Raw genomic sequence first — 27,994 nt, 5'->3', positions numbered from 1 at the left:
CACATCGCTGATTGAGGCTGAAGAGCATGTGTTTAAGAACACTCAAGTGTGGACTGACACGACAAGAGCAGAACCAAGAGGCAACCGTAAGGAAGGAAAAATAATTTCAGAGGAAGGCTTCTGGGAAATGTTAAGAGTTTAGTATGGGGACAGACTGGCCGCCTCTCATGAGTTTACCATTTAGCACAGAAAACAACTTTAAACCATCACCGGTGCTTTATTCTCCCTCGCCAATCAGCGACAAAACTCAGCCACCTTTTCCTTGCTTCCTCCCTTTCCCCTCATCCTACTGGAGGCTCATGTTTCACAGCTAAGCAACTTCAGTGGCTCTGCTTTCGGTCTCAAGTTCGTACCCTGGGCCGACCACCCTTCACATACTCCATCTTCATCTCCCAATGAGTCCTGACCATGTTACTGTCCTGGCAGAATTGAAAGTGGTCTTTCACTAGCCATGACACAGCCTTCTTTATAGTTTATTCTTCCCTAGTGTCACCCTAAGTCAACCCTATGAGTTATTCTGCCTGTACCTCAGCTTATCATCCAAAAAAGGGGGGACACAAATGGCACTATTCTATTATTTTAAGAAAATGTGTAAAACACTTGAAATAACATCGGCACTGTTAAATATATGTACAGTAATATCAGCTACCTCTGTGTTACTAAGTTTATAGGGAAACACAATTAGTTATTACCTTTCATATAACTGTTGTGCAATACCCCAAAACCAATATTCACAACGATAGTAAACTATCTGTATTGGCACTGAGGCTGGAGATCAACTGATACAGCTATAAAGCTATCCTTTGAGCCACTGTGCTATGACCATAACAGGCTGTCCAATTTCTGCCTCTCAAGCACATCAAACATTTGCTCTTTCCTTTGTTTCAAAGATCCTTTCATTTTTGAGCTACTGGGTTATTAAGTAAGATCATTCAAAGTCCAGCCCTCTCGAAAGCCTCTTCTCTGAACCATTTATTATGGACTAAAGTTTACTATGGGCTACTGGTCCTGATTTCATTTATGCTTTTATCTTCTCTTTTCATGTGGCACCTACAGTTAATGGTGAGTAATGTTTGAGCACACTGTATTCTCATGCCACATTAACGTCTGTGGATTTCTTCTAGGGAAGTGGGGTGCGTGTTCATATGTATGCAGGTGTAAAGGATGTCTGCGTGTGCAGGTACACATGCACTGTAGGGGCTAAAGGACAACCCCAGGTGTCCCTGGCATCTCTCCCTTTGTTTTTTGAGCCAGTCCCTCACTATGACACAGAGTGGCCAGATCCACTAAGTTGGCTGGCTAGCCAGTACAACCCAGGAACCCTCCTGTCTCCGCCTCCCCAGTGTTGGTGTTACAAGCGCAGGTCCCACCGTGCTCGTCTTTTAACATAGATGTTAGGGATCCAACTCAAGTCCTGATGTCCGCATGGCAAGCGCTCTACTGACCGAGCCATCCCTCTAGCCCCTACAAATCTCTTTCAAACACATAAGCTCCTTATTAGGTTTCGTTTTCCTGGCTAATACGTTGTGGACAAGAACTCACTCTCCTCCATGTATCCTCTTCCTGTTTTTGTAGGACCTTCCATAGTGTAGATGCAGATTTCTGAGTGGAGGTCACTGACTACCCATGTGCACACGTGGTATTCATGTGGGGGGAAAAATGAAATCAAACTGCTTTTCAGATAAGAGGTTTTCAAACGCTGAAACCATCTTCCCTGAAATACACATAGCAAACTTCAGAAATTTTCATTCCATTTAAAACATCTGAGGTTGTGTCTTACAAATAGATGAGTGATACTTAGTTACTAGAAAAATGGGGTTTTGTTGCCATGGTAACCAAAAAAAGTCTGTATGTGAGTATAATTCTATCACTGCGACTAACAGCTTTTTCCCTCTTTGATGTCTTTAGTTTGATTTAATTAATAAATCACAAAGGTTAGGTTGATTAATTTCCATTGCAGAAGGCAAGTCCCTGGTTCTAGCGTGAGAAAAACGCTATGTTAAATTACAGCAGGACAATCTCACCCACAGCTTCAGACACCTCCAAATCTAGAATCAAGATTTCCCCCAAGAGTGAACTCAGACATGTGACATACACTCATGTTTATACTTCTAGGTATTTATATTCACATAAACAATACTTAGTGCACACAAAGACAAATAGTTGCTATTTCCAGTTTTCATGGCTACCTGAGGCATCTTTTTCCATTTGATCCCATTTAAGCAGTGCTAATTTCAAAAGAGCAAAAGAACAATGGAAGGGGAAAGAAGAGGAAAGACAGCCAGAGGCTGCCCTGTCATCCACTCATCACCCGTGTCACGGGAGTCCTAAAAATAAAGATTTAGTGTATGGCTAAGAGGAGATGAATGGACTCTCTTGGGAAAAAAATGTCATTTGATAAGGCCGAATTCCCACTTAGTGACCCACTTTGATCAGGTACAAAGTAGGAGAAGTGAGAAACCCTCCTTGGCTTCCTTATTCAAAGGCGCCTCTGTTCTCAACACCAACATTTAAAGTGCTTGCCATACTCTAAAGCTTTTAAAACATCTTTGATTCTGTGAGTACCAGACAAAAGTGGGCAGGAGGGAAAATGTGTCCATGTGTTGATTGATTAATTTAGAGAAAGCCATGTGGCAAAGTGAAGAGAGAAAACAACGGATCAAACTTTAGTCATTGGTTATGGAGGGAAAGGGGTAAAGATTTTGAGACTTGGGATGTAAATATTTCATATGCAAACAACTAATGTTTCTTTTAATAAATCTTCTCTTCCTAAGGAAAGCCTTGTCTTGAAGATGTACATCTTTTTCAGAATTATGGTTATACTATCTGGCCAGTTAGTTCAGTTGGTTAGTGCAATGCTAAGAATTGCGATTTTGAGGGAGAAGATTTTATAGAACGGGTGGCAGTGTCACACAACTCATGGTAAAGACGTAGAGATGATGTCTAAAATCAATATTAATTGCATGGAAGATGTTTACAGAGGATAAAATATTTTTATCCTTTCTCCTTTAAGTTACCTTTGCCATGGTATTTTGTCACAGCAACAGGAAAAGAAACTAAGACATGCCTTATGGCCAAAGAGCAGTCGAAATGGATGGGGTGACAAAAAGCCAGCCCCAGAGGGCCATCAGAGTCCAGAAGGCAAAGGTCTTTGCAGTCACCCTCACCTGTCTAAGTTTCATTCCAGTCTGAAGAAGTTTCATTTTGGAAGGGACATTCTGGTTGTGATGTAGTGAGTGAGTGGACTAGAGGAAAATCAGTGAGAAAGAGAAGGCCATTGGTATTAGCATAACCAAGACATACAGGCTAGGAGGTTAGTATAGAAACAAGTGGGCAAGGGGGGGGCCACTGAGAAGAGGACTACACAGGAATTGGTGCGTGAAGAAGGGAAGGGTCAAGGGGCTCATTGGGACCAAGACCATCATTTGCTTAGAGAAAGGAGAAGAGCAGATTAGGTGGGGAGGAAAAAACTCCATCTGAACCATTTTGAACTTGAACTTGAGATGCTCACCAGAAGACATCAGGGCTGATGAGCAAAGTGAAAAATCTCTCAGGAGACTTCAAGCCAAATGCTGTCATGAGCACTGCTGGTCTACGACCCTCTTACACATGTTCACAATACACCCTCAGGAGCTCTGGCTTCTGCTATTTTGGACCATGTGGTTCTACTTCTGATCATGGATAATTATTAAAGTCTATTGGATTTTTATAGTGCCCATTGTCACCTGGAAAGTAAACGTTTTCCAACGCAGACAGTCTAGCCAAAAAGAAGTCAAGATGTAGACCTCATCGTTTTAGTTAATCTACTCGTAATGTCCTCCTGCAATAAAGAAAGCTGGAGTTCAGGTCTGAGTCCATGGATCATGTTCATGTTCAGACAGAGCTGACATTTCCAATTTTAACCATGTCACCAAGATGGCGAAAGCCATGATTTAGTAAGCTGAGCCAAGCTCACTGATCGTGCAGCATTTAATTAGAAATGCTAAAGTTTTCAGGGCCAGTGTGTGCTGCATCTGTTCATCTTTCCAAATCTAATCTATTAACCCCTCTGCTAACAGCACTGGAGCAGTAGTGAATACACAGAGCAGGCTAAAGCTCTGGGCCAGTCGTTCTGTGCCCGATCACAATGTAAATACCAGATGACCTCAAATAAGTCAGCAATGGTTTCTCTTTAGCACTTGTTAACAACAGTGGCACTTTCCTCACACTATTGTCTCTAAAATAAAGGTATAATTAAGGCAGATACTTATTCTACTTGTACTTTTGCTGTGGTAACAATATACATTAATCACTGGAACTGTGTATAACACTTCCCAAAAAACCAGCAACTTTGGAACAGTCAGAGCTCTGAGAAAGGACCACTGATGTTGCCCTATTCTACATACCAATAAAGCTTCCTAATCTCACTTTCAGAATGTTAGTTTGCTTTTTACATTAATGTTTCGGATAAATGGCTACTTAAGACAGGCAGGCGGGGTCTGTTGATGCTTGATCTTACTACTAGGGAAGAAGAAACAGTTGGATCACTTGAGTTTAAGGCCAGCCTGGTCTACTTAGTGAGTTTCAGAACAGCCAGACCTGCATAACAGAGGACCCAACTTCAAGTCCCAAAAGCCTATCAGAAGTCCCATGCCCCAGCTATATCTCCAGCTTCAGGAGGTTCTACCACCCTCTTGTGGACTCTGTCGGTACTGCACTCACATGTGCACATATCCACCTACAGATACACACATGCACATAGAAACAAAACAAAGACAAATTCCAATAAAACTGAACACTGTGGTAAATGTCTAACAAGCCCAGTGACCCAAGAGGCTGAGGAACAAGAACTGCTTGAGCCTACTAGTTCAAGAGTAGCCAGAGCAACACAGTGAGACCCTACCCCCTAAACTTTAAAGCAAAATCCCCACAGGCCAGGTTCAATTCTCTGTCTATCTACTCATCATTTAAGTAAAGGATGTCTGGAGGGGAAAACATTTTTCAGAAGGCTAAAGAGATTTCTCAGTGGTTAGATCATGGTTACTCTTGCAGAAAGCCCAGTCTAAGTTCACAGCATCCCAGCTCACAACTAACTGTAATTCCAGATCCAAGGGTATGACATCCTCCTCTGGCCTCAATGAGTACCAGGCACACACAGTGCACATACATACATACAAAAACTCATACACATGAAATAAAAATGAATCTTTTTAAAAATATTTTTTTAAAACACTGTTTCCTTCCTACTCAAACATATTTGCTCCAAAAAAAGAAGCAAAATCACAGAAATTAGAAAATATCCCACTTAAAACAAAATGTTCAATGCCACTCTTCAAACTAAACAGAAGTCTACTGTGGGTGTCCAGCATAATAATCCAATGGAAATTTTAACTCTTTGCATTCTCCAATTAATACAAAGATATACTATATACTCCCTTATCAATAAGCGTATAAACTAGCCCAAGGGGGCATTCATTAGATCTAACCTTTCCTCTAATGGGTTGATGTAGCCTATAATATTTTGGGTTGTACAACATTCATTTATCAAGATGACTTTACTAGTAGGGGTTAAATTTGTACTTTTGGGATAAAACTTAGAAGTGTTTAATTTAGTTTATAAAATCTAGATTACAATAATATAACTTTTGAAAATCCACTTTTGGAAGAAAATTGCTCATATTTCCAGTGTATAAGAAAGAGAATGTGGTGTTAAGCAATACTATTTTCACTGCAGGGGACATCCTAGTGGGAAGATTTGGATTGACTATAATAATTCTGTAATAATTTAAGCATTTTTCTTTGTTGTTTTCCCTTCAGGATATTGTTAGAGAAAGTATTTATGCCCACTTTATCATAATTCATATATATAAATTATGCTGTAAGTTACCATATTGTGAGGCTGGAAAGTGGTGATTATTATCCAACCTTATTAGGCACCTTGGTGTGGCAAGAAAGGACAAGCGAGAGATCAAAATCCATATGTGAAAAGTTCCTTTTGTCAGAGAGTAGAGAGCCCTCCCCTCCAATGCTGACAAGTACAGAGCATGCTCAGATAAAGAGTGTGCTTCACAAATGACCCAAAGCCCCAAACTGGTAGATAAGCATCCCAAATGAAAGTGGATTGCCATTAACCTTTGACCTTTCCCCAGTTCTGTCCGACTTCCACTCTTTTAAGACACTCCCCCCCCCCCAGTCTTTTCTGTTACTACTCATGTGTATCCCTGTCAAAATTCTTGTTCAGGAACACAAGAACCAGGAAATCCCATCAGGTCCCCAAGATTTTCATCCCCGCCTGTAAACAATGGAACACAGCATGCATAGACCACCTTCCGAAAAGCTACCAGAGATATCAGCTACTGTGATTTCACCTGAGTGTGAACTGTTTAGATTGGGATAGGGTGGGGAAAATGCTTTTCTTCATTTTCAATTAACCTGTGTATTCTATGCGAATCAGTGTACTGCTCAACCCTCAATGTGGATGCTTCTTGAAAGAGAAGATAAAGTAACACAAAGACCCGCAGCACACTGAGGGAACATGCAGAGCTGAGAGGTTTCAGAAACCCAAATGGATGTCTTTATCACATCCACAGCACAAAGAAGAGGGAAATGGGCACAGAGTACACCCCTAGGTAAGAGTCTATAAGCAATTGGTAGCAGCTGGGCGAGGGAAAATCTGTTTTTCTTCAATGGAATGACCTGGGTATTATCAACCACACTCCAGGGCAGGCTGTGCTCAGGCATAATTGGCCAACACAAGTTGGACTCCATTTTTTTTATAGCTTTTTTCTTTATTTCTATCTTTCCTTCTTTCTGATTAGACAGAAAAACATGAAGTTTATGGATAGGGAGAGGGAAATGATCTGGGAGGTATTGTGGGATGGGAAAGAACACAATAAAGCATGCTCGTACGGAATCCTCAAAGAATAAATTTCAAAAATAAATGAGAAAGGCAACACAGAATATGAAAGATAAATTCAATAAAAAAGAAAATACCACTAAAATACCAACACATTCTCAAATCAGTATGTGGAGGTAAAGATACACACAAACAATTTTATCATTAATGAAAAAAATTATAAAACTGTGATGGCAACGGCCTGTTTGAAACACAAAGAATGCATGGTAATTATATCTTCTCCCACACTGCTGCAGGAAGGCAGCAGTTAGCTTAGCCCCCAAGGCTTCCCAGTCCAAGGAGGGAAGAGCCTTTCCTGACCCCTTCTGTGCAGTTTCCTTACTGATCCCACCCAGGTACTCCCCCCACCATCTTCCCAAAACCCCTCAGGAAGCAGGTCTCCTGAAACTTTCTAAAGAAAGCTGTCCACCACTGCTTTGTAACTGCTCAGTGATTCTGGACCACCGGCTACTTCTCCACTCCAGATTTTCTCTTTAATTATCTCACACCTCCCGCTTACCTTATGTGATACTAATGCTGCGTGTAACCAAGCGTCTTTGTTCAAGATTATAATAACTTCCATACTCCTGTCCTTGCGTTTAGACACTGGGAAGCCTGTGGCATACAATTCTTTCACTAAAACTTAGGATATGTCAACAACAATCTAATACTGAGTCTGCATAATTATATTTCATTCATTAAACTACCTTCTTATGTGCCATTGTTGTATGAAATGCCTGCCATACATTGCTTCTCATTATTAGGAAGCATAATTATTTTGATTTTAGGGATAAGGAAACAGCTTCAGCAGGGCTTAAGGTGGTAAATGGTGGGGTTAGGATCCCAACCAGCTCTGGCTAAGTCTAAGCCTCTTCCACTGGCCCAACCAATGCTACTCCAAGGCTACTCCAAAGCTACTTCAATGCTACTTAAATGGAAAATAACTGATATTATTTTACATTGTCTATGAATATTATACTATCTTATAGCATTGATACTCAATGCATTTAAAGGAAAAATGTCTACTAACAGGGAAAGGCAATGTCAAAATGAAAATGTAGTCAATGCCAATGAGGTCATGCTGGCTAAAAACACCCAATTATATTGCACACTAAATTCTACTTTGCCCAGCTCAAAATTATATAATTTCATTTAGTCTCCTTTCTCTTCAACTTTATGTAAGAATTTATTAAAAAGTTCTTTCCCTTACTAAAATAAATTAGGTGACTATAGTATTAGATGGATCGCCCCCAAGAGATCAACTACTTTGTCCTCACAGTAATGTGAAAATCCTATCTACCATCTTGGATTTGCTCTTCAGCACCAGAGGTTTCCTAAGCCTCTGTAATTTGTTACATTAAATATTACTGGCTGTCAGTCATATGCCATGAACTATGAAGAGAAATTAAACCAGCATCTTTCCAGGGAGTACTTTATATAAAAAAACTTCAACCTTCAACACCATACTTATTTTTCATACTAATGATTTCCTTTTTACTTCAAATTCTACCATGGAGCTTAAAAACTGGGTGGGGGAGAATAATTTCTATAGTATTCACTCTGTACTTTTTCAAAGAATTGAAGTAAAAACCAAATCTTTCAAAATTCTAATGGTATTTTATTGTAAACATATTTTCATGAATTTTTGTTCAACTTGGCATTTGGCATATTTTTTTTAAAAGTTTTATAAGTTAAAAATCAAAACTCAGCACAGTAGCCTTTTCCCAATAATACCAGTCTAGGGAGGCGGAAGCAGGAAGACTCAGAAGTTCAAAGCCAGCCTCAGCTACATAGCAAGATAAAGACCAACCTGGGGTATACAAGACCCTGTCTCAAAAAAAGTCAAAACAAGAATCTCATTTTAGATTAATTAATGTATACACTTGCTATGTTCCATTAATGAAATCGATCAAATGGCTTTACATGTAAAAAAAAAAAAAACAACTTTATGACTATACTGTAGAAGTCACGTAATCTCTGACTCTGTTATTTAGTGGACATCAAAAAGAATTTATAATGAGAGTGATAGCGGGGTTTAGCCTCAACTTTTCCTTTGTAATATGTGGTCATTAATACCGGCTTTGTTATCTAACATTTCCTAGGGGCCTTTGAAGGCAGAGTCTTTAATTAAATGAATACTAAGCATGCACTGCAGATGGGAAACTGTGAGAGCTGGGGCACTCCCAGAAATAACTAACAACTATTGAAATATAAATTATTCCTATGGGATTTTCTGTGGCGAGCACTATATCACGTCCTCACAGAGCTTCTAGCTATACCTGAAAGACTGGAGGAGGGAAAGAAAGGCTTATCATTTGAACTTGACATCTGATCAAGTCATAAAGGACGGGGAGGCATCTGCAAGATGCCAGAGAAAGAATATGCAGAACACTCCAGACAGAGGAAACAGGGATGCTAAGCAGGAAGACAGCGGGTCTCAGGAAATCAAGACTTCCTGTGGCTGAATGCTATTAAGCGCTGTGTCCAGTGGAACAGAAAAAGCAGGTTGGGGTTCATTTGGCCTCCTTCCAAAAGGCATAGGAAACAGAACACAAGATCTGCATCTTAGAAATGTCCTGGTGCACATCCTGTAAAGACGCACTGGGGACAGGAAGGATGAGAAGAGGCAGACTACATGTCTGCATGAAGTCCATGACGAAAGGGATGAAGATGAGACGCTATTACATGCCACATGCAGTACTACTTTATAATCCCCGGCAGCCACAGGCCCTCCAAACTACCTTGCGTTTATGAAACGCTCAATATATATTTAATGAAAATTGAAATAACTGTCTGAATTACTAAGTAGAAGTTTTCCAATAAATGATAATGAGAACTTTAAATTAAAAATCAATTGTGCAATAAACATCTTCTCGGTTTTATTAAGTTGGATCCTGATAATTGAGCATTCAAATTTGGCTCAAATGAGCTAACGTGGCAGGCGGAGACTCCTATCGCTCTACTTTAAAGGACCAAACTGGCACTAAACTATGAGCAAATTGAGCTGCCAAACCACCAAAACAGGCAGAAAAATTGTGCATCCTTAACATTCCTCCTACCATAGGAGAATATGCAAGTTATTAAAATAATGCATACTCTAGTTCTCACTTCTAAGTAGGTGTACTGAGTTGCTTGGAAGCAATTGGACTGGACCCCATGGTTTCCAACAGTAACTGAAGTGCTAAAGATCATCTTGTCTCAGTTGTCAGGAACTCACTCTACAGCTAACAATCATTATGTGTCAGTAAAACACCCCATCCTTACATAGTTGAACAAAGAAGAAACCATCACCTCTACCTTGGGCAAATTGTGTTAGCTCCGGGACTTAATGTCTTACGTACAAGAGTCTAAAATAATAGAAGACAGATCTGGGGCCTGGATTATTACAGGAATTAAATGAGATAGTTTATGTGAGATCAATCACACACCATAAAAAAATGTGAAGCTAGAAACATCTGTTAAGGAGAATCTCTTCATGTGTGCCACAAAGCAGAATTAAGACCATGTATTACAGTGCATTTCTTCATCTGTACAATGTACCATTCAAATGTTTCAATGCATCTTTTACTTTCCTGTCAATCATCAAATGTTCTATTTATCCTTTGATTTAAAACATATTCATATTCAAATGTTCTAAATCTACTTTTCCAACTCTTCAGCTAAAAATATTCTACTTTACTGTATACAGATTACTTTCATCTCAAATGTCTAAGTTAAATGCATTAAGCATAGCAAAAACTGAAAATAAAAATATATAAGTTAATATGACCCTATTAAGTCAACAGCTACTGTTCTAATTTTAAACTCACTTACAGAAAGAAAAATCATTTTAAAAACTAATTTAGTTACAGAAGCCAGAGTATTTTTATATAGAATGAATGCATTATAAAGACTTGTCCATCAAATCTTTTATATTAATATCGTAAATTACTTAGAAGATATACTAAAATATCCCAGAGATAGGATAGATGCATTTAAAATGGTAAATGGCTGGCCACTTGTCTAAAAAACAGAAACAACAAACTAGTGCAAGAATTTGGAGAAATATATAAAAGCACTCTTTTTCAAGTTAATGGGGGTGCACGTCTTTAATCCCAGCACTCAGGAGGCAGAGGCAGGTGGATCGTTGTGAGTTCAAGGCCAGCCTGGTCCACAAAGCTAGTCCAGGACAGCCAAAGCTACACAGAGAAACTCTGTCTTGAAAAAAAAAAAGTTGAGAACGGCATGCTAGTTGCCAAAGGCTAGGGGAGATGAGGGAAAGGATAGGTGAAGCCAGACCAATTGTTATTAAGTATACCTAGAATAAAAAGTCGTGACATGTTGTTGCACAGTAAATCACTGTACTGTCAAAAACCTAAGAGAAAATAGTTGGAAAGCTCTTAATAAAGGAAGAGATAAGCACCTGATTTAAATATTTTACAATATATGCATTTTCTAAATATTATATGATATCCTACTAATATGCATAATTTTGTGGTTTTTACCTACCAGCTAAACTTAAATAATAAACTTAATTATAAAAAATAAAGTTCAATTCTATATCGAACACTCCTGAAAATACTAATGGGAAACTAACCTTATGTATATAACCTGAAAATAATTGCTCCCTACAATAGGAGAAATTAGTATAATTGATACTTACATAGACTGGCTCAAAACACAGTTATAATGCTTAAAAATATTACTGGTATCTTATACCACACATCTTCTGATCTAATATGCATGTGATTAACTCTACATTTTCAGCATGTGCTGGCACATCAAAACCCACTGCTTATAAATTATCACAGATAGTTAAGATACAGACGGACTGGATGTTGAGCTGCCCTTTGATTGTGTTTAAAATACAAAGGTGGTTTTCACAAAGAAGGCAAAAACAATGGTCTTCTTTATGAAGCCAATCTTTTACCAAAATACTTTTCTGTCACTCTACAAAAGGACAGTCTGAGACCAGCACCAATGTGTCAGTAGCCATGAATAAATGTCTCACCAGTGGGTCTATTTTTTTTTTTTTAAAGTGTGGTTCACTTCATGAAGTTGTCACTCACATGGTTAGGAAGCAAGTACTGGACCTATTGTGCATTGTATGTCACCATGAGTGGAGAAAGCTATCTGTCCTCTTTCCCTAATAAAAGAATGCCCATGAGCTCTTCTTAGGAACCATTATATTTCCCTTCAACTGTGACACCAAGCAGGCTTTGAAATGACAGCTGTCTGTCATTAAAAAAAAAAAAAAAAAAAAAAAAAAAAGCAAGCAAGAAAGAAAAACAATTTCCCCAAACCATTTTTCCCATAAGTTTTATAAGATTTAGTCTGAGATCATCAAGCATGTCTAATGAGAAGACTAGTGTGTTGGAGACAAACAGGGTCACAGTGGTGAGTGAGCCATCATTGTATCATCTAGTCATGTGTAAGAGAGAGCAATGAACGTGGTCAACCATAGAGCACGTCAGAAATGCCTTTGGGAAACAGAGAGGACCAGGGAGCAAATGTGCTACCACTTGGAAACAAGTGCTCCTTAACAGCATCAGGCATCTTTCCAAAGAGTTGAATATTCATATCATCCTTTGATATAAGAATATTAACAAACATGACCATTTTCCACTCAACCCTGGACAATATTTAAAATAGCATGCAATGGTTTTTTTTTTTTCTTCTTTAAAAGGCAACCACTTGGTAGAACTGCGGAGTTATAATGGCCCTAAAGTTTGTCTCACCGCCAACCTGATGCCAAAATGCCAAGAACTACCACCTTAGGAAAGATGTCACATGATAATTTGCCTTCCTGTCATCCTTTCTCAAACACACCAACACCTCAACCCAATAGCACTACTCGTGGTCAACCCATTCTGTTCTGCGACATTTTCCCTGGCCACTCACGTCCTCCACATCTGCCACACTCACAGAACTGACCACACTCCATTACTGTTGCACGTCCTCACATGATAAACCTTCAAGGATGAAGACTATGTCTCCCTTCTTTTGTCCAACACCCACAGGTCCTGACATGTACGAGGTAGCCATTAAATTGAGGGTGTGGTTCTTCTTACAAAGCTGGGATGTATTAAATCTCTGAAGATAAGGGAACATCACCTTGAAGAAATCAATGAGTGTGTCTCAGGGATGGTGACTCCACTACATCAAAAGAAAAGCCATTTTTAAAGAACATTGTTCGGGTGTTTTTACGTGTAGAGACTCTCTTATTTTAGATAGAGATTTGTTCCCTATTATCATCTATGCCTGGACCACTCCTACTCCACAGCAGAAATGACCCCCACTGCACTGAAGGCAATGACCATGTTCTCTCAACATCACCACCGCCATCTCTAGGCTCTTGTCTTCAAGCCATTCCCATTTCATTCTGCTCATTTTCCTGCAGCAGAAGTTAAGAGTCCTTTCTTTGCTCCCTTCTCTAGAACTACTCTAGTTTGCCAACATCTCTTTCAAAACCAAACAGAAGAGCACATGCGCACTTCAGACTTTGTATTGCAGGGTAGGTACTGTGTTCCGAGAGCAATTCATTACTAACACTGCGTTCATTATTATTTTTCTCCTTCCGTCCGTGCTTCAAAGAAGGGTAAGTGAGCTGGGAAATCTGTTTTCCCAGGGACCAATGTACTTAATCAGACAGGAACTCGCGTGTAAAGACCATCATCACCCACAGTGTCACACCAAGATGGTCTCCAAAGACTAAACTAACAAGTAGTCACTTCACGGAAATAGCCTGGCTGAAGACCAGAAAGCATGGCTAAGCCAGGGGTGGAGGACGGTGACAATCTTTACCAAATCTTTGGGTGTCAGATTATTTTTTTTTTCTATTCCGAAAACATCTAGCAACCCATTTGGGTCTGTGCTACATAACTATGAGGACAATTTCCCAAGAAAACGGTGCTGTCATTCTCCTCAACAAACAACAGTCTCAGCTGAAGGCCGTGAGAAAATCTCATACTCGCAAACACATTAAGAATCATCCAGAGGACCAATCACAAGTCATTTCTCTGATTCCACAGTCTGATAGATGGACTTTTGGCCTAACATCTCACTATGGTTATACTGTGGCTTTCTGTGGATAATATTTCTCGCTGTAAGAACTCCAGTAAGTGAGCTAGATGAATGCATCAGTCCAGGCCACCTCTATACAGCAGCTCGGTAATAGGCTCTGATCTACATCTTCTCAAGCCCAGACGGCAGGCATGCACATAACTTCATAAATGCATCCTGTCTAGCATTCACATTTCCTATAGGCTGAAACAGTATACTGAGGTAAGGAAACCTTGGCAGTCTCAGAGAAAAATTCTAGCCCTGAGCTATTAATTTTATTGAATTGAGTCCTATAATTCCTAGGGAAGTGTTTTATATGTTTTTCCTGTAAAAAAAAAACCTTATTCCTAGAGTTCAAGGGCTTTTTACCATCTCCCATAGTACTCTGAAGAACTAAATATGCTATTAAATATATGAGAAATATATTTCTTTTGAAAAATGTATAATATGCTACTAAGATTTTAGGGGCTGACTAATTGAGAGAAACTGCCTTCCACTGAGAATGTAGTTAAAGTAAAAATATTGTCCCCATAGAACTTTCTAGTTTCACTTATGTTTGTGAAGAATTTGCGAACTTAAACATGACATTAATTTCCCTTAAAAGGGAAACTAATCTTGACACACACAAAAATGTAAGCATCTGACTCCATTTTTCTGATTAAAAAAAAAACACCACAAGCTATGTATTTTATAGAATTAAAGTTTTAAAGATCCCAGCCTGCCTAGTAAGTGCCCTCCACCTCAAGGATGCCCCCTCGTGGGAGGGTGGGAGGGATCTCCCATGGGCCTCTTCCATAAGGACACTAAGCCTCATTCAAGAGAATCTGGCCTTTTTGCTCAGCCACTTCTGAGAGCCCCAGCTCTTAATACCAATGCCCTGGGAACAGGAGTCAACAATATGACTTCACCATGATAGAAACACTCATACTATAATAGAAAGTAAACTAGCTCCCAATTTGTTACAGCTGATTCGCAATCTATTTCAATGTCTGCTTTGCTTACACAACTTCCAGTGAGGTTTTTTTTAGATCCAAGAACCAGGAAATGCATAGCTTTCACGTTCAGGTAGGTTTTTTTTTTTAATGCACATTAAATTTTTTCATAATATGCCTTTCACTTAACCAGAAGAAAATTATAAATTTCTAAAACATAAAGTTTATGTAAAGCTAAAAGCCTAGCAGATGAATGTGGCGGGAAACTTTCAATTGTGCACACATTCCCTTTAACTTCTTAAATGTATATTTAATAATTGCTAATCTGGTTATTTCCAAGAAAACCAACATAAAGGTTGTAAAGGATGGGAAGAGTGATGCTAAGGAACGAGCTACCCAGGGACACTTTAAGGCTGTCACTTTATTTTACAGCAATACAAATTTTCACAGTTTACTATGCTAAACTTTTTTCCTGAAGAATCCCCTGAGAGCGTGAATGATGCTCCTTAAGAGCAGTCGGTGTAAAGCAGTAGCCTTAGCCACAGGCTCTCCAAGCCACTGGACCAAGGTCATCAGCACTGCAGCCAATGAGTGGCAAAAAAAAAAAAAAAAAAAACTACTTTCTGGGGGCCGTGATGATTCAAAAGGTACTTTTGCTTCAAGGTTGTTTTTAAAGCCAGTTCAACCCTCAGTGAAATCATCGGGTTTTTTTTTAATATGAACAATAAAGTTCCCACTGAGCAATTCCTCAGTTCTTCTAGAACACTCCATGGGATGCTGATGGATTTATGGCTCGGCTTTAAATCCAACTCCTTAAATGTAAGAAAAAACAGAAACCAAAGATCCTACAAAGCCTTCAAGACTAAGCCTCAGGAATCATTATTTAAATTAAAATACACTTTTACACTTAGCCAGGTATATTTTCTCATATAGAATGAAAAAATTAAAAAGCTCAGAAGCCAAAAGATGGCAATAAATAAGATTGCTATAAAAAAAAGAGAGAGAGAGAAAAAAGACAAAAAGTATTCCCACCAAAACACTACCAATTTGACACAAAAGGTCACAAGAATGGACAGACAGGGAATTTTACTACTGTGTATTCATTATTCAAAATTGTGGGTTTCACTACGACACTGTCACATATGTGTATCACAAACTCTTCTCATGTTCTTCTCCCAGCACTTTCTCCGGCTGGACACCTTCTGTTGCCCAAAGCCACCTTTCTACATGCATGTTATATACATATATACAGTTTAAACCCAGATACCGTACATGAGGGAAACACGGAGTATTTGTCTGAGTTTGGCTTATTTTGCTCAGCATAATGGCCACCCATCTAGTGTCGAATTATTTGATTTTGCTCCACTACGTACGGACACATTCCTGTCTGTTAATGAAAATAGTTCCATGGATCCAGGCTAGTTCCAATGTAAATAGTACAGCAATAAACATGTATCTTTTTGAGTTAAGAGTCTTTCCCACTATAACCGCAGCATTCTTTCCATTTTTTTAATTTTAGTGTGTGTATGTGTGTATGGTTGCGTGTGTATGTGTGCATGTGCATGCGTGAGTCACAATACAAGTGTACAGAAGGCCAAAGGACAACTTTCAGGAATCAGCTCTCTTCTTCCAGAAATCAAACTATGGTCATCATCCTCTCAGGATCTGTGTTTTTACCCACAGGGCTATCTCACACCCTTGGAGAGTCCACTAGCTTTTGTGGTCATGGGACGAAAGTATTCACTACTTGTGGTTAGCAGCCACATGCATAGGCAGCCATACACACAGGCTTAGGTATCAGAGATCTCCTGCAGGGTTGCTTTTAGAAGTATTGAAATATCTAGGTGTGGCAGCTCATTCCTTTAAGCCCAGCACTCGGGAGGCAGAACCATAAAGATAACTCTAAGTTCCAGGCTAAGGCTATAGAGTGAAACCCTGTCTCAAAAAAAAAAAAAAAAAAAAAAAAAAAAAAAAAAAAGACCATCGTAAATGTATATAAAAAAGAAAAAGAAACTATTAAATTGTGATATTTCCATGAGCATATGAGAGTCATACAGATACAATGAGTATAATATTATCTTTGTAAGAATGATGTCATCCTTTATGCTACCTTTATTTAAAATGTTGTTTGGTGTGTTCTAGATATTTCTTTGAGGTTCTGAGGAAATTCATTTAAGCTATCTCTTACTAGATTGCTTGATTCAGACCCCACATAAAGACTTTGATGTAAATTAAATACTGCATCAAATTATTCTACTTAGTACTTAAGTTCTATTTCCATTGCTCCATTTATGACAGAGCACTGCGGAAACAAAGGACAAAGAGCACAATTTTAAGGAAAAAAATGTTTAATGCTCCTAGCCTAATCAGCTATCTATTCTGCAATGTATCTCAAGGCAAATTAAATGCATTGTCAGGAGGATGAGCACGTTGATGCCAAACAAAGCTACACGAAGTGTATCAGTGAGTTCCTCCTCAGAGATGCAAAACATGTGTATAGCTGATTGTAGGGAGCCTCTGTGGCTGAGCTACAACCGAACGAAGGGCTGAGGTTTGGCCTCTAGACCAGACTAAATAGGAATCAAGACGTGCTTTCTTTGGCAAAGTTCCTAGACCAGTTACCTGAATGCATTGGAGTTGATTTTACACTTAGCCTGACAGCAGGACGCCCTAATCTAAGGCTCCCTGCGCCATAGCCTGGCCTCTGAGTTTTGCCAGTTGCCGTCATTTCAGCTGGATCAGTCTTGCCAGTTACCCCATGCTGTCTGTGTCCTCTGCATCTTCAAGCTGTACTTCTCCTAACCGGGGAACACTTGAACCATCCCAGCTAACGTTCCACACACCCCTTCTCCGGGTTCCCAGTATGCTTGTGAGGCACACAAAATTCATCAGTCCATAGAACTGCTTAATCTTAGCCACATTGTCTTCTGTGGAAGGAAAGACATGTCCCAATGACACTGCATTTTCCATTTTACAGATTCACAATACACAACTCGCTCATGTTGTTCTCCCAGTGAGCATTTCATTTATTTGACCTTGAAGGCCTTTCATATCAATATTTGTTGATATGAAAAAGTGGTCTTCTAAGGAACACAGTTCAGATAACACTCAAAAGAAAAAGAAATAAAAGAATCAGAGATATATAGGCAAGCCCAGAGGTGTTAATGAATAGATTCATGACAGTTCTTTTTAAAAGGCGATGGAAAAAAAAAACCCACTGGGTTCTGTCTATCTCCACTTCAGGAAAAAAAAAAGCGCTTGATCAATTTTTCACAAATTCCCAAGTCATGGGAAATGAAGCACCATTCCAGTATATCCTGACAAGGCGAGAGTAGGGTTTTATAAATAGATGGAAATCCAGATTGAAAAGCAAAAGATTGTTTATATGCTCTCCCTGCCCCCAGAAAAATACCATAAAATAGAGTACAGAAGGCAAGGTTGGCCTGCACATATTAAAACAGTGGGGCATTTCATCAGGGCTAATATCTACTGTTGACAGGATTCCCCACCAGCATGACTGTCACCAACCTTATGCAGGAACAACTGGGATTTGCTTCTTCATGACATTTACTAGAGGAAAACACAGAACTTTTGTAGGTTATGGGACAAATATCATTTATGAGGCAAAATTTAAATTTAGTAACAGTTGATAAAACATATTGTGCTCTCTCTGTTGCTAAATATGATCAGTGGGGAGTATAGCCAGGAGCATGGCACCGAGTCACTTGCAAACATGTTTCAAACCTTAATGTAGCTCCTTGCAAAACCCATTATGGCTAAGGACTGTGTCGTTACGCTTCGCCTTGATAGTTATATTAGACACTTACATTGGCCACTGTTATGAGTCCAGGTGATTCTCTGGAGTACAGAAATGGAGAAAGGAAAAGGTAATTACTCAAGCATAATTTCCAAAAGCACAGGGGCAGAGGCAGACCTTTCGTTCACTTCGTTAGAAACAGTTGTTGGTCTCTAAACACAAGAAGTTGATCTTCCATTGTGGTTTGTACTTGAAACAGACTGTTAGATTTTTAAAGACACTTTTGTGAGCCATGCCTGGGATGCAAGCCACAGCATTCGGCACCCATGTGGGCTTAGTGTGGGCTAAGCTAAGCTAAAAAGAACTGTACTTTAAATACGTGATTTTTAACAACAATGAGAAAGTTGACCAGCACACAACTCGCAAGCCTCTAACAAGTAAGGACATGGGGTAATCATTACTGCTGTGAGCCACAGAATTTGGCTCTGCCCCACTGGCCTACCCTTTGAAGTAGGGCTTCCTCTTCATTTGCTCTAGAAATGTAAGGAAAGCACTGTGCAGCAGAAGACACTGTTTACACTGCACCCTTCCCAGTCGTCTGACTCTGATTCTCCCGGGAGGCATAACTTGTAAGTTGTAGGTAAGTAAAGCCAAAGTAAAATGAACTCTCGTCTACAGCTAGGTAAGTTCCCAGTGCAACTGACTTCCTCCTTTCACTGTGGACAAGCCCATTTTGCCACCATTTACACATCTATTTCACATTCCTGAACTATGGATGTCTTTAAACTTTCCTTTAGATAGGTTATGACATCTCATTAGATCCTTCCTTAACGCGTTAGGACCTTTAAGGCATGTTATTGATATATCGGTATGAAAGGAATCATTTCCCCTTTTTTGAAAAATTACCTTTTGCTCAACTTGTGAGAAAACAATTGCTTTCTAAACTTTGGAAATGCTGTTGCTCTTTGATATTGACGTCTCTCAATAGTACTAATGAATAGAATTATGAATACAGCTAATGAATACAGCTGTTACTACGGGAAGTGAGAGGCTCCCACAGGAAGCAAGAGGCTCTGGGACCGGAAGGGGAACAGTCAAAGACTGGAAGGCGAGGACTAGAGAGATGGGTCAATGGTTAAGAACGCATGGTGCTCCCGCAGAGGACCAGGATTCAGCTTCCAACACCCACATGGCTAGCAGCAGACTACTTCTGTAACTGCAGCTCTGGGAGATCTGACGCCCTCTTCTGGCCTCTGCAGGCCCTTGCACTCAGGTAGACACATATGCATTGTGTTTGTGTGTGTGTACATACACATACACTCACACTTAAACATAAAAGGAAGAACAGAGGAGAAACTTTATTTTATGCTAGCAATGGGAGGAAAAAAAGAAATGGAGTGACATGACCATACTATGGAGCATGGCCTGCTGTCTTTGTAGTTTCGTGGACACATGTGCTGTTCAACAGCAGAGCCTGTTGGGGCAACGCTGCTCCACTGAGAATCTGGTGGCGCATCACTCCTCTGCCTATGTATGTGTTGGCTGTGCTTACTCTTAGTTTTCAGAAATCTAACTGACATTATTAATCCCATCGCATCTTATAAGCGTGAAGCCAGTGTAACTGTTTAAAATGCTAGTAGCACGTGATTACAGTTAAACAAAAGTGCAGACTGGTAATAAATTGAGAATGATGAGGAAGTGATATATATGACACGCATAGGGGCGCTAGGCGGCTGATTATAAAATTCCTCTGTCTGTGCTTTCTTCCTGACGATTGATGATGGAAACAAGGGTTTTCTGCTGAGGGGAAAAAAAAAATATATGAAGGCTTAAAGTAAAACATACTCTGAGGCTAATGCATTGTGGGTTTACACAGAAAAATGCAAAATATACCTCAGATCACTCAACGCAAGTATATCCTTTGCTATAAAAAGTAAATTGGCCATTTTTATTTTCAAAAAAAATGGCAGCATAAATTTTACCAGTACGCATTGCGTTCCTCTCTCAGAACTTGATTGCAAGCACAAGCCTGATATTCAGGAAACCATCCTTAAAAGTGGCTGGAATCTAGAGCCTTAAATAACTCTGCACAGAAGGAAACTAAATACAAGAACATAAAAGCCTCAGTCTCTTTACGGATGTCATTTCTCAATGCTAGAAGGTTTTCTTTTATTAAAAACTTCCAGATGCATCACATGAATGGTAAGAGTAAGTGAGGCTGCTGGGCTTGCTATTTAAGCTGTGGGCTGAGAATCCAGCAACAGAAGCCATAGCTGGTTTGGTGTCTTCCCCCTCCCCCCCCCTCCAATCTCTCTATCTCTATCTCTATCTCTATCTCTCCTCACAATGCCTTTATTTGGCATATGATCTTTCTAGCTTTCCTTACTTGATCAACTGTCTCATATTTGCTGCTTAATAGATATTGATTTCTTCCATAAAGTAAAGCAGGTGGCTAAAAAAATAAAGCTTATTTTCTCGTCTAGACTTCCTTGAAGTCCATAGTTTGAGACTTAGGTAATCAAGAGGAAAAATTGCTCACCACTGACTTTCACAGTCGCAGGTCATCCTACTGCGTGTCCTGTAAGATGACTGGGGAAGATGCTGTAGTCAAACAACTGTCCGCAACCAACTGCTCATACAGCAGCCAACAGCGCTGACAGCAGTGGACACTGACATCAAGGGCAGGTAGAGGGCTGTCGTTATGTTTCCCTTCTGCAGTACTTGCTACAATGGAGGCTACAGACAGATTTATACTTTCTCTATGAAATGTACTAAATATTATTGAATATTATTGAATAAAATACTGTTAATTTCCAGAGACTCTTGCTGTAACTTCTGGGATCTACAGCCCATGTTAATATACAAACTCAAATGAAATCATGGCAGTTTCAACAAGTGCTATATATAATTTAACTCCATCATTTCTAGAAATGTTTATGGTACACAACTCTGAAGATGAGTACAGTGTATTTCTAAACAGAGATGCCAGTGTGACACTTGACCACTGCACTTTCAGCAATTTTTTTCTAAGTGTTCTGTGGAGTACTAAGATTCTTTGGAGATGCCCCAGGGGTCCCAAGAGGGAATTGGTGGACAACAGACAATTTGTATTCTCATATTTAAATGTGGGGACTGAAAAATGAGCTTAGGGGTTAAGAATGTGTACTGCTCACGCAGAGAACCAGGGTTCAATTCCCAGCACCTACGCTAGGCAGCTCATGGCTACCTGTGACTCCAGCTCCACTAGTTATGACACTCTCCTCTGGCCTCTATAAGCATTCACATTTATGTACTTGTGTGTGTACACAAGGACACCTATGCACGTGCACACTCATGGATAAATACAATAAATCTCTTAAAAAGCGGTCAGCACATTTTAACTTGTTTTGCATGTATTACTATTTGTGTGTGTGCATGGGTATGAACTATGAACACGTGTGTTATATAAAGAGGAGTAAGAAACAGTTTACAGAACCTGACCTAAACGTCATTTTTTTAAAAAAGCAGATATTCTTATAACCTAGAAGACTAGAACTCCCAAAAAAATCTAAATTATTTATAATCTAATGAAAAGAGCTTTAGCATTTCTAACAACTAGTACTACTGTCTGTTAAATATGCTCTTACTGGGGAAAAAAAGATGCAATTTGATGATATCTAAAGCTGAGATAGACACTCCAGAAATAGTAATATCAGAAGCAGGACAGCGACCCAGATTATTCTGGAGTTTATGAAATTTGAAATTTTAAGTTAAAAAGCCCCATTGGACAAAATCAATTACATTTTGGTTCATTTTTTCTAGATTCTGGAATACCAAGCCAAAGTTCATAGCTTTAAAACCTATCTACTTACCAGCCAAACTCTGACTCAAATAAATGTGAAATCAGAGGGCTAAGATGTAGCTCCATTAATATGCATTACATAAAACCAGACGTAATGGTGCGTCCCTGTGGTTATAAGTCCCATGGAGTAAAGCCAGGGGGATCAGAAGTCCAGGGTCGTCTTCCACCTCATTTTGATTTCAAAACATAGCCTGAGCAACATAAGATGTTGCGTAAACAGAGTAAAAAGTGCTCGATTTTAAAGCCACTGCAACCTTCAACTCTGAAAGAAATCCCTAGCTTCCTCCACTAAGCTTTTTTGTTGCAAACAGAGGTCAAGTAATGATGTCAGCAACGGATGTAACTGGGAAAGAAGAAGACAGAATGGAGGGGGAGAGGGTCCTGCTCGTGGGCTCAATTCTTCTCCTCCTTGTGGTCATAAAGAGGAGGTGCTTGCCACCTGGTACCAGTGACATAGAATGGTCATTTGAAGGAATATAGGACACCAGTGAAAAAGTACTCACTTTTAACTTGTTAGTGATTTTCCACTTCGGCACCCTACTTTTAGTATTTATTCCTTTACAACATCACATTTTTAGGTAAAACCTAAAAGATACAATAAATATCCATATCTGGAAAGCAGGCATCTGGGCATACCACAGTCCTTTTGAAACACAAATTATGGAGGAGGGGTGAAAAGTGTTAAATATGATGGTACATAAAGCCACAGCATGAAATTTCACCCAAACTGTCAAACCAAGGAAGTGGGGGGGGCGGTTTCTTCTGTGTTTAGCCATCCCGAGCTTTGCTTGCAGCCCAGACTGACTCATGCCTTGTTTTCACATTCTCAGCTTCCATCAAACTACCAAGTAATGTTTATAAAGGCATGGGAGGAAACTAAAGCACTTTTTTCATGCTAGGTCTTGGATGGCTTCCACTCCAGATAACAGACTGACGCTATTTGGATAAGTGTCTGGTGGGGATCCCCCTGTGGCAGGAAATGTGCCCCCTCTCCCAGCTGCAGAATGGTCCTGATTCTGGCAAGTCTCCTTGAATGTTCCCATCTACCTAATCCTGATGATGACTGAGCATCCCGGCTCCCTCCCCAGACCTAAGCCTGCCTGTCAGGCACTGCTTTCATCAACACTGTGTGCTTAATTCTGCACAATGGCAAAGAAATCGGAAGCGAAGCAGGCCATCACAGCCCTAAGAGAGGATTCATTCCTACGCATCCTTGCTAGAATGAGCAAGAGCAAACTGAACTCCACATATTGATGCCTCTCTCTCTCTCCAATAACTCCCAGCTCAGCAAAACACGGAATTAACTAAGAAAAGGGATATTTAAAGAAATAGCTTAATTTACGGACAAGAGCAGCAAACAAGAAGTTAAGCATAAGAACACCACTTCAAGAGGCACTTTGTCCTTGGCCCTTTGACGAGGGCATTTTGCCAGCTGTCACTTCTAGACCAACTGAAAGTGCCACACCCAAACTGCTGTTCTCATTAGAAGCAAAAAAAAATTTTAACACGAATGCCTGGAGGTTCTGGCATGTCATACTGTGTTGCTTAGTCTTACTAGATAAGAATGCCTGTCATCATTAAATAATATTCAAGCGATTGCATTCCTGGTCTACAAACTGCTTCTGATGTGCCGTTCTATAACTAAGACATAGACATTATGAGCCTCCTACTTGATTCACCATTTGTTGTACAGTCTCTTTATTTAAAAAAAAAAGGTGTAGCCTAAGTGAAATATTAGTAAGAAATAGTTTTCTATATTTTATATAAGGAAGGTGATTTAAGGGCTCTTCTGACACCATGGAAAATTATGCCCTGCAGCCAGACACCTGTGCTTGTGTCACTAACAATTATGAAGGTGAAGTTCTTCAATCTACTTACATGCACTCTTGCTTCATGCAGAACCATTTTCATAGATGTGGAAAAGTTTTCAGGGACCTCAGAAAATATCTAGTGATCTAAATCTCTTCTGCCTGCCTGCCTGGCTCCCACCACTCTCTATCTGCTGCAAAAAAGAAGCTCTTCCATAACATCCCTGACTTATATGTACTTTTAGATAAGACACGGGGGAAAGAACCCAAGACAGAACTCTATCCACAGAATGAGCCAACGTATTCTGTCATCTGAAGGTCAAACTTTATGGAGGCCAGAGCCCCAAATGCCAGCTGTGCCAGGCCCAGCTACTGCGAAGTCAAGTGCCCTGCTAAACAGAGCTTTGACGGAGAAGATTTTTTTGTTTGGTACTCTGGAGTTCTCCAAGGCAAACCTTTTCTAAAATAAAGCTTATCTTGAGTTCACAAGTGAAGCAAGTGAGTTGTCAAGAAGACAAAGTGATCTAACACTAGCCTGCCAGTGGATGGCTGCCAGACTATAAATGTATCACAAACCTTAAAATGGATGAAATATAAATTATACCTCAGTAAAGCTTCTAAAAAATAAGTCTGAAAATGATCCATATAGATATCTGTAAATATATGATTTGAAACTACAAAGATACTTTTGACTACTATCCCATATTCAAGTAAGCCCAAGTCCTATGTACTGTAGTCACACTTCACCTAAAATGTCAAAAGATCTCCCTGTGGCATCGATAAAACTTAAGAGACTAATATAAATATCTACAAAGAACCAAACACTACAGGCACAGAAAAAGAGAAATGCCACTGTGGTTATCTGTGTGGAGGCATACATGCCTGTTCACTTAAGCCTAGTTTTTGCCATTAATTAGATACTGGGTTCCAAGAAAGCATCTCAAAGATTCTTTTCCCGCCAATAACACGTAACTCTGGGAACTAGAGTTAAGTAGCAAGAAAAATAACAGGCTTAAGGATGTGGCTCCATAGTGTAGCTTAGTGGTAAAGTGTATGTAGATACATTGAGGAGGCAAAAAAAGATGAAAGAAAGCAACTCACCACACACCCACTAAAACATCACACTGTTTATAAAACCATCGCCCTACAAGAAAGCCTTTTCTGTCTTGCTTTGTTTTCAGATGGTGAAATGGAACATGCTTGGTTCCTTAGTTCAAGCAAGGTCACACGTCATCAGTAGCAGATCCATGGTGCCAGCCCTGGGGTACCCTGCTCTAAATGGTCATTCGCTGCTCTCCGTTACATCTTAAGCCTCCGGGTCCCTCAGACACCGGCATGAAGCCTCACCTTGACTTGAGAGCATTCACTACTTGCCCTGAGTCTCAGCCTCCTCCTCTATAAAGGTAGATCACTAGAACTTTATTCTCTGGGTTATTATGAAAATTAGAGCGAATATATCTTATATTAAGAAACTGTTCAAAACCAGGCATGGTGGCACATGCCTATAATCCCAGCACTCAGGGAGGCAGAGGCAGGCGGATCTCTCTGAGTTCAAGGCCAACCTGATCTACAAAGCAAGTGCAGGACAGCCAAGGCTACACAGAGAAACCCTGTCTCAAAACAACAAAACAAAACAAAAACAAACAAACAAACAAAACTATATATAAAAAAAAAAAGTTCATCCTCCAGCAAAAGCTCCTTCCTATGAGGAGAGAGAAAACAACAACAAACAAACTATAAATTTTATTATTTCTTTACACTTTACCTGAAAACCCCCTTCAGGAACTGGGGTCTTTCAAAAGCAGTTGAAGTGAACACAAATCACATAACATTACCTTTTTTTTTTTTTTTTTTTTTTGCCATGGGCCTTTGGCTCTGTTACTGAGACTGTCAACAAGAGTGTCAACTTCAAGGGGTGGGCATCTGTCCACAGGAACTGAGCTGAGGTCACAGACGTGTCCAGCTCTGTCCTACAAACAGATGTCTTTGTGACAACCCTTAGTCACAGTGCGCCACAGCTGGAGCCAAACCAGGTGGGAAGTATCTCCTTCCCACTCCTTGGCTGGCCCCTTCATTCCCTGAGACAATATCTCACTGAGCATATTTCAAAACGGCTTCCTCCGGGATGCAGTGTCTTTACTTTTGTGGTGCCTGCTTGTTCTGCAGGCAGAAGGAAGTATTTCTAGAACAGTGACTTCTTGGGTCCAGGCACTGGAAGGTTCACCTTCCAAGAGTCACTGCTTAAGAAGCCAGGTAAAAAACTGATGTAATGTGGGGCTCTAGTGGCGAGGAGGAGGTAGAGCAGCTGTTACTGAGCACCAACACCAAAAAAAAAAAAAAAAAAAAAAGACAAGCAAACCCCATTTAAATTGACCACTGCAGTGTCATCTTCCAAGATAACATAAGGCCAACTCTAAATGTATTTGCTTTCTTCCAGATCACGTGATAATTGGGTTACATTAAACATCAGGGCCGTGGTATCACAGATATGAGAATTTAGAACAGTAGAGGTCACTTTTCAACTTTTTACCAAATTCTGTTAAGAATCCAGCAAATCCAACACAAACTGCTTTAAATACGGTTAGCAAAAATATTACATACCAAAGAGTACTGAGCTCTAAGGGGTGTGGCCAGTGAATCTCAGTACCAGGTGTCTTCAGAATTTCAATAATCCCAAGCGGCGGTGAGGTGATTATGTGTTTAATCCTCTGCTGGAAATGTGACTTCCTTAAATATCTGCCCCCTGAGCTCTGTCCTGACTTAAAACAACTAAGACCATGTTTTCAGATGCTAACGCCTTCTCGATCTTTCTTCCAAAGTAAGAGATAACTTACATTTTCAAATATGCACATATCATTATGTATGCATATATTTCCCCTGTGTATTGAGTATCATACACGGTAGGCTACTGTCCTAACGCGGAGCTGCATCAAGAGCTCCAAGCTTTTTTAACTTTTTGATTTTAAGACTGAATCTCAGTAAGTCATAGGCCAGGCAGGCACTGAACTTGAAATCCTTCTGTCTCAACCTTTGGCATAGCTAGAGAAAGAGGTTTTTACCCTCACTCTAGTAGTGTCTTCTCAGTGAAAAGCCTTTATTTGGGAGAAATATATATATTTGGTTCCAGTATGGTGAACAATGTAACTGGATATGTAACTGTGCTACAGGGCCAGTGACATGTCTCAGTGGGTCAAACCAAGCTTTGATACCAGGGATTCACTTGGTGGAATGACAAAGACAAAATGCCTGCAAGTTTTTCTCTGATTTCCATACAAGTGCTATTGTACATGCACACTAAATTTTAATTTTCAAGAAAGCTTTTCAAATGTGTGTGCTATACAACCTGGTGTTCATATTTTAAACTGGTGTATAGATGGCAGCTGTGTTAGCGGTGTCAAAAAAATTAATTCAGTATATTAAGAAAATACAGGAAGTAGCTTCTCCACATACAATCACACATCTCTTCCCAGAGAGAGCTGTGCTGTTAGGTGCTGCACTTACACAAACTGAAACGGCTATAATACCAACAAATGATGTAATCTTGTGAGCTCTCTATCCTACATGACGTGATCTGTCCGATGACCAAAGGGCACTCACTACACAGCACCAAACCGTATAAATAACTAGGTATCATATTCGTGAACATTAAATAAAATGCAGAAAATCACTTTACATGCCTGATAACAGAAAACAAAATGTTCATAAATGCATTACAGTGTTTATCTGAAAGAAAAAAACCAT

General features: G+C 39.7%; 1 protein-coding gene across 1 annotated transcript in view; it reads right to left on the bottom strand.

Moving 5' to 3' along the window:
- The window catches only part of COL25A1 (collagen type XXV alpha 1 chain), a 400,933-nt gene that overhangs the window by 370,022 nt on the left and 2,917 nt on the right, over positions 1-27,994 (bottom strand). The window lies entirely within an intron of this gene.

Source organism: Acomys minous, assembly GCF_964271855.1.
Source record: "Acomys minous genome assembly, chromosome: 14".
NCBI classification, from domain to species: domain Eukaryota; kingdom Metazoa; phylum Chordata; class Mammalia; order Rodentia; family Muridae; genus Acomys; species Acomys minous.
Note: the sequence above shows the minus strand (reverse complement) of the source record. Positions and strands in the feature narration are given on the sequence as shown.